Source organism: Castor canadensis, chromosome 19 (assembly GCF_047511655.1).
Source record: "Castor canadensis chromosome 19, mCasCan1.hap1v2, whole genome shotgun sequence".
Taxonomy (NCBI): domain Eukaryota; kingdom Metazoa; phylum Chordata; class Mammalia; order Rodentia; family Castoridae; genus Castor; species Castor canadensis.
In genome coordinates this window covers 22834307-22847679 of record NC_133404.1, presented here as the reverse complement: position 1 = coordinate 22847679, position 13373 = coordinate 22834307, and the positions used below count along the sequence as shown (strand labels likewise).

Genomic DNA, 13373 nt, shown 5'->3' with positions numbered 1-13373 from the left:
AAAAACTCTTTGAAATGTGTTGTTTCACACTCCTCCCTCCATCAAATCAATGATTAAATTCCTTCTGGATCAAATACTTCGTAAAACTATAGTTCGGAGGTAGATGTTATTTTATGCACCATAGTTGCTTAAAATTCTTCTCCCTGAACTATCATGAGGGGACAGATTTAAGAAAATAACAATTTGGAAGTATTTTTCTTCTCCAGCATAGACTTTTTGAAAACCAACCTAACCACAGACTTCCAACTACTTTCCGGAACGGCCCACATCCAGTCGCACTGGCTAAAACGCCAGGTAAACTCGCGATCTCCAAGGCCAAGCGGCCAACAGGAAGTGCGTCCTCATTCTGCGCCGAGTGCGCAGCCGGAAGGTGATGTGCGGCGGAGTATGATGGCTGGCAGGAGCCTAAAGTACTGCTGCCTGTGCTGTGGGAGACTCCTGGATGGATGCCAGTGTGTTTAGTTGCTTTCAGTTTTAGGGGTCGCAGTTATGTTGTGTTTTGTTGTTCTTCTCTCCTTCTTCTGCTTAGCACTTTATGTTTTTCAAACAAATTTACATTTCAAATCTTAATGTACCATATATATACATGAATCTCTCTGTTAATATTTCTCTTTCTTGCTTTGAATCTTTTGTTACAAATGTGGCCTAAAGAGTGTTTTTGATTTTATATGAACTGAAAATTGGTTTGAGCTAATTCTATTATTTCAAAAGTTATCGTGAGCCAATTTTTTGTGTCTCGTCCTTTAAAAATACTTATTTTTTAATATACTTGTCAAAGTGCTCACCAAATTTCTCAGTAGGTTAAGGTAGTTTATTCTTTTTTTATTTAAATAAGATAACTCTTCAATATTGTGTGTGGGAGGGTACAGTATTATCGTTTAATTTTGTCATTCTCTCTCTTTCTACAAATGCTATAATTAAAGAGCCCAGAAACAAGGGCTTTTCTTTTTGCCACACTGCCACACAGTTCATGTGAAAGGATTAAACAGATCTTGCACAAGTTAATACTAGTAGAAGATGTTTGGGTTTCTAGTGTATATATATGTTTTAGTTAAAATTTATTCAGTTATATTTGTTAAATGATGATAAAGCTGACCCTCTGTATATGTAAAAGGGACCACTCCAACAATATAGTGTTTTTGCCAAAAGAATATCAGGCTTAATGGAGAACATACCATAGGCATGTGGTAGACAGTGATCTAGAGGGGGCAGGTGGATGGAATATTATTTATGGGGGGGGGGATTCTGGCTGAAGATGGGACCAGGGTGATTAGATATCATCTAGGTCAGATATCAAGAGTACAAACATGTTTGTAAATGAAGTTAGCACAGATCATGGTAAAACTGGATAATATTAAAAAAAAGTATATGGAAATTCCTTGGCAAAAGTTATGGAGCCTGACCAAATTTTATTAAGTAAATAATTTTGCTGAATTGAGGAATTTAAGTTGTTGTCGTATTGTCTGTTGGTGTGGGCTAGGGGCTGGAACAGAGAATTTTATGCATGCTGGGGAGGTACTGCAGCAATGTGCTATAAATTAAGCCCAGGCAATCAAGTTATAATGAAATGTTACCTCTCTTCCATCTATACCTCCCCTCTTTTTTTTTTCCATTTTTCTTTTATTATTCATATGTGCATACAAGGCTTGGTTCATTTCTCCCCACTGCCCCCACCCCCTCCCTTACCACCCACTCCGCCCCCTCCTTCTCCCCGCCCCTCAATACCCAGCAGAAACTATTTTGTCCTTATTTCTAATTTTGTTGTAGAGAGAGTATAAGCAATAATAGGAAGGAACAAGGGTTTTTGCTGGTTGAGATAAGGATAGCTATACAGGGCATTGACTCACATTGATTTCCTGTGCGTGGGTGTTACCTTCTAGGTTAATTCTTTTTGATCTAACCTTTTCTCTAGTTCCTGGTCCCCTTTTCCTATTGGCCTCAGTTGCTTTAACGTATCTGCTTTAGTTTCTCTGCGTTAAGGGCAACAAATGCTAGCTAGTTTTTTAGGTGTCTTACCTATCCTCACCCCTCCCTTGTGTGCTCTCGCTTTTATCATGTGCTCATAGTGCAATCCCCTTGTTGTGTTTGCCCTTGATCTAATGTCCACATATGAGGGAGAACATACGATTTTTGGTTTTTTGGGCCAGGCTAACCTCACTCAGAATGATGTTCTCCAATTCCATCCATTTACCAGCGAATGATAACATTTCATTCTTCTTCATGGCTGCATAAAATTCCATTGTGTATAGATACCACATTTTCTTAATCCATTCGTCAGTGGTGGGACATCTTGGCTGTTTCCATAACTTGGCTATTGTGAATAGTGCCGCAATAAACATGGATGTGCAGGTGCCTCTGGAGTAACAGTCTTTTGGGTATATCCCCAAGAGTGGTATTGCTGGATCAAATGGCAGATCGATGTCCAGCTTTTTAAGCAGCCTCCAAATTTTTTTCCAGAGTGGTTGTACTAGTCTACATTCCCACCAACAGTGTAAGAGGGTTCCTTTTTCCCCGCATCCTCGCCAACACCTGTTGTTGGTGGTGTTGCTGATGATGGCTATTCTAACAGGGGTGAGGTGGAATCTTAGCGTGGTTTTAATTTGCATTTCCTTTATTGCTAGAGATGGTGAGCATTTTTTCATGTGTTTTCTGGCCATTTGAATTTCTTCTTTTGAGAAAGTTCTGTTTAGTTCACGTGCCCATTTCTTTATTGGTTCATTAGTTTTGGGAGAATTTAGTTTTTTAAGTTCCCTGTATATTCTGTTATCAGTACTTTGTCTGAGGTATAGTTGGCAAATATTTTCTCCCACTCTGTGGGTGTTCTCTTCAGTTTAGAGACCATTTCTTTTGATGAACAGAAACTTTTTAGTTTTATGAGGTCCCATTTATCTATGCTATCTCTTAGTTGCTGTGCTGCTGGGGTTTCATTGAGAAAGTTCTTACCTATACCTACTAACTCCAGAGTATTTCCTACTCTTTCTTGTATCAACTTAAGAGTTTGTGGTCTGATATTAAGATCCTTGATCCATTTTGAGTTAATCTTGGTATAGGTATACCTCCCCTCTTGAAGGAACAGAAAGCACATTTTATATTACTTCTAGATTTATATACCAGTGTTCTGAAAATCCTGTTTTGTTTTTTTCTGATTTTCAAATTCCACATGTAGTAGTGGAAATTAGAAGTGAAATTTCCTTGAACCCACTCCTACACCAGAATTTCCTCTGCAGATTTTGCTGCTCCTGGCACAAAATGCTTAAGGTATTTTCTCTGATGTAAGTAGAAAAACTATGCATATCTTTACCCTCAACTTTCATACAGTCTGTTTAGCTTGCCACCTCTTCTGATATGGATGATTTTAAAACATTTTTCTTAATCATGAAAGCATTTTGATATTGACCTTGCAGTTATAATTTTATTTAAATTTAAGTTTGCATTTTTGGATATTGACTTTTCTCCAGTGGTTGTGTTTGACTTTCCTATACATCAAAGCCATCACCTGTTTTTTTTTCTTGTGGGGGGTGGAAGGGAGGGGATTGGGACTTGAGATCATGGCTTCTTCTTGCAAGGCAGGCTCTCTACTACTTGAGCCACACATCAAATCGATTATGACCTGGTTATTTTGGAGCTGGGATCTCATGAACTCTTTTCTCAGGCTGGCTTTGAGCTGTGATCCTCACAATCTGAGGTTCCCTATTAGCTTGGATTATGAGCATGAGCCACTGGTGTCTGGAACTTCAAGGTTTCTGAATACAATGAGCACAAAATTGTACCTAGGGTAAAAATTCACAAGGTCTAAATGTAATTTGCATTTCTAACTAGTGCCTGTGTTGATTTGAGGATGACACTGAGAGAAGCCATGGAGTACACAGTAGTGTACAGAATATGAAGAAACAGGAGAGCTGAATTCTAGTTTGAATATGCAAATGAGTATTTTACTAATCAAAGGCCCTCAAGTGCTGGGGGTGGGTAAGGGATCAGATATAGAGATGGAACCATAAAGTCAACCCCAGACATACTTAAAGAAAGTTCATACTAATCCATATCTCCTGGGAATCACTGAACTAGATTCCCTCACAAATCTCAAGTGCCATAAGCAAACTTCAACCGCATTAGCATTTGGATGGTTAATGTTTTGTGGCAGTGTTTCAGATCATATGGAGTATGAGAGAGTATGTAACTAGAGGTGCTCTGTTTCCCCTCCTGTCTCAGAACATCTAATTGATGTGTAGCAAACCCTCCCTGATTTGCCTGGCAGCAATACTCACAAATTCTCGAAGTTACATAGAGCTAAAGGTATTTATAAATTTCTAGTCACTCGAGGCTCTTATGAATGCTGTCTGTAATACAGGACCATATATGACAAAGAGTTCATGCAACTGAAAAATGCAAGTTCAACTTTGTAAAGACTTCAGAGTCAATCATGTTTGAGAAGAATGAGTTTAACCAGAGGAGTAGCATCTGTCAGAAGCTCAGTCAGAATTTGTGAAGATACAGATGCATGCATGATTTGTGACAAAACTGTGGGATTTTTGAGAAATTCCTTTCAGATAGTAATCCTGCAGATAGCCCCAGAAGCTTATCAGTGTGCATTCAGGCAGCAGCTTTCATTATTAACTTAAGGAGATCCCACATTGTTGTCCAGGTTAGACAGTGGGAGCAATTAGGATTCAGAAACCTAAGCATAGGGAATGGTTAAAATACAGACAGCAGGCAGTGTTAGTCCATCCTTGTCATGCAGTGGTTTAAGAGGACCAGCAGAAAGTTGAGCTCAGTATCACAGGAAGCTTGCTTCAAGAGTTTGATAAATGAACATATGTTTAGCCAATTGTCTCATAACTGATAGGCAGTATCTGGGCACAGTGATGCAAGCCAATTCTCTGTGGTACTCCTTGGCTTATTATATAGTTGCTCTTAAAATAAATAGATAAATAAATAAATGGGCTGGAGAATGACTCTTCTGTTAAAGTGCTTGGTAGCAAGCTAAAGGCCCTGAGTCAAACCCCAGTACTGACCAAAAATAGATGCTCTTTTCAGGGAGAATCCCAGGGTTTTGGGGGTTGAATTTAACATACTGAATTCACATTTATTGTAAATGTTGTGAGTACTATTCAGCATCTATTGATTACATATTTTTTGGCTACACTGGGGTTTGAAGCCAGGGCCCCATGCTTGCTAGGCAGGCACTCATTGCTTGAGCCACTCTGCCAGCCCTTTTTTAGATAGTTTTATTTGAGAAAGGGTCTTGATAGGTGTTTCTAACTCACATGGATGATAAGTTCAAGGACAAAATGGCATATATGGTCATATTCTGAAAAATAGTACAAGCATAGTAAGGAAGACTTTATTAGGATACCGTGGTACATTATAAGATTTAATTGTGTTGGGATTTGTCTGTCATGTTGAGGTAGACATTGGGCTCAATTTTGAATAACTCAGGGATAACCTGAAATTTGTAACCAACAAACAATACAAAGTTCAATGGATGGAAAATTACGAAGAAAAAAAAAACACCATGGTTAAGGTTTCTTATTAAAGACATGACAGGATGTTCAAACATCACTGGAATTTTGGTGGAGGATGGGGAAACTAATCTTATGCTCAGGGTGATCCATTGTCAAGGCTGCAGAGAGAAGGGTTTCTGCCTTTAGTGACTAAGCAGAGTTGTTTGGTATGACTGTATTTTACAAAAAAAAAAAAAAGACTGAATGGTCCTTAAGGAAGATTCAGAAGCCAGAATAAAGACTGGGTTTTAGCTCAGTGGTGCTTAGCATGACAGAGGGCCTATGTTCAAGTACCAGGACCCAAAATAGAAACAAACAAAAATCCAGAAGCCTAAGTTTTAATAAAGCAAATACTCTGTCACTCTTCACATATGCATCCTACACACTATACTCCAGTGAAACTCAATGTTAATCTGTGGGTTCAATCCCAACCTGGAAAAAGAAGTCTCTGTATTTTTATGCTCTATTGTAATTTACATGTATTATTTACCTACAATATTATAATAGATTCACACAAAGAAAGAGCAAGTATTTATGAATGGAGTAGTTTGGGACAATTTTGAAATGTTAGTTAAGATCCAGTTTTTGAAAGTGATGAATTTACATTGAAGTACAAATACAATTAAAGAATGAAAACTTTCTTTGCAATCTGTGGTTTCATAAAACCCACTCCCAACACACATCAAATATTAAATTCCTTCTGGGTCAAATACTATGAAAAAAAAGTTTGTGGTAAATGTTATTAAATTCTTATTCCTGGAAAATCATAAGGGGAAAAATTTAAGAAAATAGGAATTCCTAAGTGTCTTTTTTGAATTGGTGTGCTACAGGTACATTGTGACTTTATAAAAGTTCTTACAATATATCAGAGTTGAATTCACCCCCTCTGTCATTCTTCTTTTTATTCCGCCTCTCTCTATTCCTGGAATAGTTTCAACTGGTCTCATTTTTCCATTTTCATACATGAGTACATATTTCCTCCATATTCACCCTCCTATATGTTTTTCTTATATCCTTCCCCCTCCCACTGTGCCAACCACAGACAAGGACTTGATTTACCTTCCTGTTCCCTGTTTTTGAAAAAATGACATCTTTGTTTAAAATAGCTGGAAGGGAAGTATTTTTCTTTTCTAGTATATTCCTGCAAAATACTGACTTCCTGGTTCACAGATATGCAGACCCTGTCGTATTGGACAAAACACCAGTTAATATTGTGAACTCTAAGGCTAAATGACCTGCAGGAGGTGTATCACCATTCCATGCAATGGGCTCTATGGGCACAAGAGGTGCAGCTGAGGACCTCGGTCTTCAGGGGCCTGAACTGCTGTTGGAGTTTGAAGAGCAGGGAGGTTCAGTCACTGGGGAGTGATGTGTGTGGTTTTTTCGGTGGTGGTAGTGGTGGTACTGGGGCTAAACTCAGGGCTTCACGCTTGCTAAGCAGGTGCTCTACCTCTTGAGACACTGCCAGCCCTATTTTGTGTTGGGTCTTTTCTATATAAGGTTTCACAAACTGTTTGCCTAGGCAGACAGTGAACCCAATCCCCCTGAAGTAGCTAAGATTAACGGGTGAGCCACTGGTGCCAGTGTACTACATTTTTGTTGTTGTTGTTTTTCTTTTATTTTTACCACTTAATTTTTTTCAAACAAATTTACATCCAAAATCTTAACAATATACTGTATATAGTTCTGATTTTAAAATATACAATCTCTGTTTTAATATTTTTTTCTTGCTTCCTTCTGTCTGGGCCTCAAATGTGACCTAATATGTGCTTTTGATTCTATAAAAAAATGAAAATTGTGTTGCATTAATTGTATTGTTACAGAAATCATCTGTTAACCATTTTATTTATGTTTCATCCTTTAAAATATTTGTGGTGTTGTTAATATGGTTACCAAAAATACTTAAAGAATTATTCAGTAGATTTAATGATAACATTTATTCCTTTTTAAGTGAGATTCCCCTTAAATATTGTGTTTGTGTATGCTTTCTCATCTGTGCAGTTTGCTTTTTTTGGTGGCACTGGGATTTGAACTCAGGTCCTCATACTTGCAAGGTAGGCTCTCTACCATGTCTGTGTGTGAGTATATGTGTGTCTATATGTCTGTGTGTGTGTGTCAGGTATTTTTGAGATAAGGTATCAGGAAATATTTTCCCTAGCTGGACTTGAACTTGGATCCTCACAACCTCTGTCCCCAAGTAGCCAAGGTTAGGCGTGATCCACCATTACCCGGCTCACAGTTTGCTTTTAATTGCACCACTCTATCATTTTTCTATAAAATGACTGTAAAACAAGTGGCCCCAAACAAGACCTATGTAGCGCATGATTGCACATTGTGACACAGTTCCTCTCATAGGAGGATATGTATCTTGGCTAACATATCAATATGAAGCAGTTTATTTTGATTTCCAGTGTGCATATGTGTTTTAATGAAAATGTATTCAGTGATTTTTTTTTTAATTTTTGTTGGCCCTGGGGTTTGAACTCAGGGCCTCACACTTAGTAGGCAAGTGCTCTTATCTGCTTGAGCCACTCTTCCACAATTCAGTGATATTTTTTAAGCAATGATAAACTCGAGGTCTGGATATGTTAAAGATTCATTCCAATATTGTTTTCCTATGTGTGAATATTATTGGACTGAATGCAGAATACAGCATAGGCAAGTGGCTGTTTATAGCCAATGATCTTCTAGAGGGGACTAGCAGATGAAATATTATTAAGTATTAAGTGGAGGTTGTGGCTAAGAATGGATCATGGTGATTAGATAAAACCCAGGGGATAGTGAAAGATGAGAAAACATATCCACACTATATGAGTCTTCCTAAATTAATTGAGCAGGAAACTTGCTAAAAGTGGACTTTTAGCAAAGACATCAAAAAAGGTTATGAAGCTTAGTGTTTGGTTAAGCAAAGTATTTTTTCAGTTTGAAGACTTTAAGTTTCTGTGGTGATGTTTGTTTGTGTTCTAGATACAGGTTAGGGAGTTATTTTACTACTGAGCTATACCCCTAGACCAGAAATTAAAGGTTTTTTTTCATATTTTAACCATTTAATAAAAGAAAAAGTGAGGGCAATCTCTCGAATTGACATAGATGTTAAAATCTTTTTATTTACTTTTTAAACCTGAAGGAATGGGGGCATGACTCTAGTGGTAGAGCACTTGCCTAGCATCTCTAAAGCCCATACTAAAAAAATTTAAATTAAAAATAAGTAAAAGAAAAAAGGAAAAGAAAAACTAAGCCTTGAATGGTGGTGTAAGCCTGTATATGGCAGAAACAGGAAGATCACAAGTTCAGGGTTGGCCCCAGAAAAAGTTAGCAACACCCTGTCTCAAAAACAAAATAGAGCTCTTGGCTTCTGGCTTCCATCTGGGCCTGACCATGCCTCCCTTTGTATTTCTCTTCCCTAAACTTTTAATAAACTCCCTTTATACTTCCCCAAAAGAAACAACAAAATACAAAATAGAAGGAATGGAGGTGTTACAGGAAATCTGGTCCCTTTACTTCAATGCCAATTCACAAATGATGAGAGCAAGTTTTGAGGAAAAGAAAACAAGGGTTATTATTCAACAGACAAAAATGAGGACAGGAGAATAACCCTCTGAAAGCTCTGTCCCAATTCTGAGATAAAATGCCCCTTTCTTTCTTTTTTTGATGGTACTGGGGTTTAAACTCAGGACCTCACACTTGCCAGGCAGGCTGTCTATCACTTGAGCCACTCTGCCAGCTCCTTTTTTCTGTTGGGTATTTTCAAGATGGGGGTCTCATGAAAAATTTGCTTTTTTGTTTTTTTGGCAGTACTGGGGTTTGCATTCAGGGCCTATACCTTGAGCCACTCTATCAGCCCTTTTTTGTGATGGGTTTTTTTTTAGAAATATTTGTCTGGGCTGGCTTTGAACTGTGATCCTCTTGATCTCTGCCTCCCGTGTAGCAAGGAATACAGGTATAAGTCACAGACTCCAGCTAAGTGAAAACTTTTTAAAGGGAAGGTCAGGGGCTCAGCTTGACTACCTGATAAAATGCATGTGCAGGCTGACTGCTGGCCATGATCCTCCAGGTGTCTGGTGCCAAATCTCGGAAGTTGTCTTAGCTCACACATTTACTACTCTGTTGGTCAAAGAGAGAGAGAAGGGATACAGACTGCCTGTTTTAATTGAAAAGTAAAAGAAGTTAAGCTTGGACTCTAAAGCATGTAGAAAAAGAGAAAAAATATCAGTTTAGTTGACAAGCGGAGTAAATTGGCCAGTACACATGCTGGCTACAACCAAAAAATTTTCCCTTTAGTCATCCTCATTACATTTTCCCACTGTCCATTTATTCCATCCATTTATATAGAAAAGAGACATTGCAATCACCTGTTTCCAGCCTTTAGTAAATTTGTGGGCCCAAGAAAGAACTTGGTGCTTCAAAGCAAAAGCATCTTTTAAATCCTGATTAAAGAGGCATGGCTAAATTGGTAGAATGCTTGCCGATCTTGGGTTGAGTCACTAGAAATTCAAGTTTTGATAAAGTGTTCTCTCTCCTCCCCTTTCTAGGGAACACAGCATTTTGCATGACTTCTAGATTCATGCACTTGTGTTGTGAAGGATCTGTTTTATGTTTTCTCTGTGATTTTCAGATTCCACGTGTAATAATGTAACTTAGAAGTCAAAATTCCCTGAACCTGCTTCTTCAGCAGAGTCTCCACCACAGATTTTGCTGCCCTTGCAACAAAATGCTTAAGCCACTTTATCTTATGTAAGTAAAAGTGTTACATATCTTAACCTCTTCCTCTTTACCCCAGCTTTCATACACATTCTGTTTAGTCTGCATCCCGTTCAGATATAGATGACTAGAGAACTTTTTTCTTAATCATAAAATTTTCAAATTTTCATATTGCTCTTGCAGATATAATTTTATTTACAATTAAATTGCAGGGTTTGGTCAGTAATATCTTTTGGAAAATTTATTTTTTCCAGTGGGTCTGGTTGACTTTCCTATGCCCTTCTGAGAAAAGCAATTGTTCTCTCACTTGAGTGTGCATGAGCATCACCTGGGGGCTTCTTAAAAACACTGAGCACAAACTACTTCATAGGGTTAAAATTCACATGGTCCTTTAGTGTTCTGTAATAAATCAAATATTTTGATGAGAATGACACTGAGAGGTGCTCCCCTACTAGAATTAGAGTTAGAAAATCTGGTGTGGAGAAAAATCACTGCAGTGTACAGAAGGTGAAGGAAAGCAGACCTGAATCCCAGTTTGAATATGAAGATGAATATTTTTAATACCCAAATGCCCTCAAGGGTCAAGAAGGGCTGCTGAGAGTCAAATACACAAATCAAATCATAAACTTAACCCCATACTTACTGCAAAAGGATCCATAATTAGCCATGTGCCCCTTATAGTTTGAGAATCTCTGACCTGGATTGCCTCCCAAATCTCATGTAGTGGAAGCAAAGCTGAAGTCACAGGGTATTTGGATGGCTAATGTTTTATTGCTGTGTCCTAAATCAGCTGAAGCTTATTGCTTGTCTGGAATAGTTAGTTGTGGTCTCCCTGCAAGTAGGCAAGGATTTAAAGAAAATGCTCTTGCAATGGGGATAGAGCCCTTGGCAGGTTTGGGTCAACCCTCCTGAAAACCCTAAGTTCAATCCCCTGTAAAACAAAACAAAACAGATTGTGTGGTAGAGGTGTTCTATCTATCTCTCCTATTTCAGAATATCTAACTGATGGACATTTCCTGATTTACCTGGTGATGAGACTCATAGATTTCAGGACAGCTACAAAATTCTAGTCAACCAAGACTCTTCTGACTGGATATCTTTAATATAGGACTACATCTAATGCAAAGTCCATGCAACTGAAAATGCAAGATCAGCTTTGGGAAGACATCAGGCACAGTCATGTTTAAGAAGATTCACTTTATACAGGTAAGCAGAGTCTGCCAGAAGCTTACAGAATTTATGAGGATCCAGGTGAATGCATTTATTTGCTAGAAAACAGCATTTTTGAGGAACTCCTTCCTTGGGTCATTAATATTTGCTTTTTTTGCATATAAATACATAAATAGACCAGAGCATAGCTCACCTGATAGATTTCTTGCCTAGAAACCTCAATGCCTGGTGTTCAAACCCCAATACTGCCATGAAATTGGCATTTTTTTGAAGGTAGCCTAACTTTGGGAGGGATTTAACATAGAATGTAAATGTTTCCAGTTATCAGTCACTACGTATTGATTACTTACTATATTAAGTACTTATTCTATGTCATAGTCTGTCACTGTTTTCATTTTCCATGGGTAGTGCTATGCTACAGATGATAAAAATGAAGATTCTTGTTGAAGATAGTACAAGTCAGGCAAGAGATTTCTCAGAAGATGATCTTTCCAAATTACAAGTCAGGATCCAGTGTCACCTTGTTTTTGTAAGCTTTGCTAATTGGTCCTTGTCTCTATTTTCCTTTTTTGTTTTCTTATTTTTCTATTTTGTAGATGAATATCCCTTGTTCTAGACAGTATAGATTGGCATTTGGGGCAGGATAATTACCTGGGAGCTGTTTAGCCACCTATTAGATGTTGGTATGACCCTCACATTGGGATAATCATAATATCCTCAAACATGGCCATATATCCATGTGGGTGGAGGACAAAATCCTGTTTCTGAACATCTGCTAGACCCTTTCTTCCTCCCTGTATTCATTCATCCCTTTAACTACTTAAACTCTTAGACATGTTTTCCCCATTTGAGATAGGTTGGTTACCACCCAGCCAGAAAGGATTTGATTACAAATCTGTTACACACATAGTTCTGGGTGGGTGCTCTGTAGACAAAATCTGAGAAATCTCTTAAAGTAGGCATTGTCAAAGTACCAAGAATGCTACAAAGATGGTCCTGGTCTTTGCTGCCAGAAGTTCAGGCAATAGGGTAAGCTCCAATGTGAATTAACACTCAGAGGCGCATAAAGTACTGTACAGTTTGGAATCTCAAGTACACCAAATTGTGAAGTCTTTTGAAGAAGTAAAAAAGTCTGTTGCAAACATTCCAAAATTTGCAAACTGCAAAATTAGAAACACTTCTGGTACCAAACATTTTGGATAAGGAATATAAAAACTGTATGTTGATGTTGTATAAAATCAAAATGGGGGGAGATCATAAATTTTATGGAAGTGACCTTGGTCATGGCTAAGTTTGGTGCGAGAGGACAGAGGTTGGAAACCATTTGGCAGAGGCCATGATGTTGAAGACTTGTGGGCTGTGTGTTTGTCAGGTGGGGTGTGGGTGTTAATTACAAAGAGACAGAGCATGGAAAGACTGGGATAAAGAATACGAAGAGTCCTGTTTGTACAGGCAATCTACCCTTTGTCTCAGAGTCAAGGAAGGGAAAAGTTCACTTAGAGACTGGGAGCTCTATGAAACACTTGGGGTATCACAAGCTGTTCTTGGAAACAGAAAGACCAAAGTTTGAGTCCACCCATTTATTGTTCTTACACTTTACATGTCTTAACTAAGTATATGTACAGGTAATGGGATGATGGCTGTACAGAGTGGTTATTCACACACATGCACACACCCATATCATGCATGCAGAAAGACACACATTTTCTCTCTCTCACACACACACAATGAAAGCTTGTAGTTATCATACAGCAGAGCCTGAATCTGAGCTTAAAGCTTGCCCCTGAGTTCACGCTTTTGTCCAAAAGTTAGGTAAATTGTTTTCAAAGGACTGGATAGTAAATGCCACCAAGCTTTACTAGACACACAATCTCTTTCATATCTATTCCAGAACAGCCAAAATAACCAGAGCAAAATGGACTATAGATGTGGCTGAAATGATAGAGCACCTGCTTTGCAAGCATGAAACCCTGAGGTCAGCCTTTTGCCCCCCAAAATAAA

The 13373-nt window shown here is 38.3% G+C and overlaps 1 long non-coding RNA gene across 1 annotated transcript in view; it reads left to right on the top strand.

The window, feature by feature from the left end:
* The first annotated feature begins 360 nt into the window (after positions 1-360).
* The window catches only part of LOC141419225 (uncharacterized), a 62614-nt gene continuing 49601 nt past the window's right edge, over positions 361-13373 (top strand). Inside the window, exons 1-4 of the long non-coding RNA XR_012443925.1 lie at positions 361-452; positions 7503-7555; positions 10117-10235; positions 11196-11408. This is a non-coding gene — a long non-coding RNA (uncharacterized lncRNA). The remainder of the gene's footprint in view (positions 453-7502; positions 7556-10116; positions 10236-11195; positions 11409-13373) is intronic.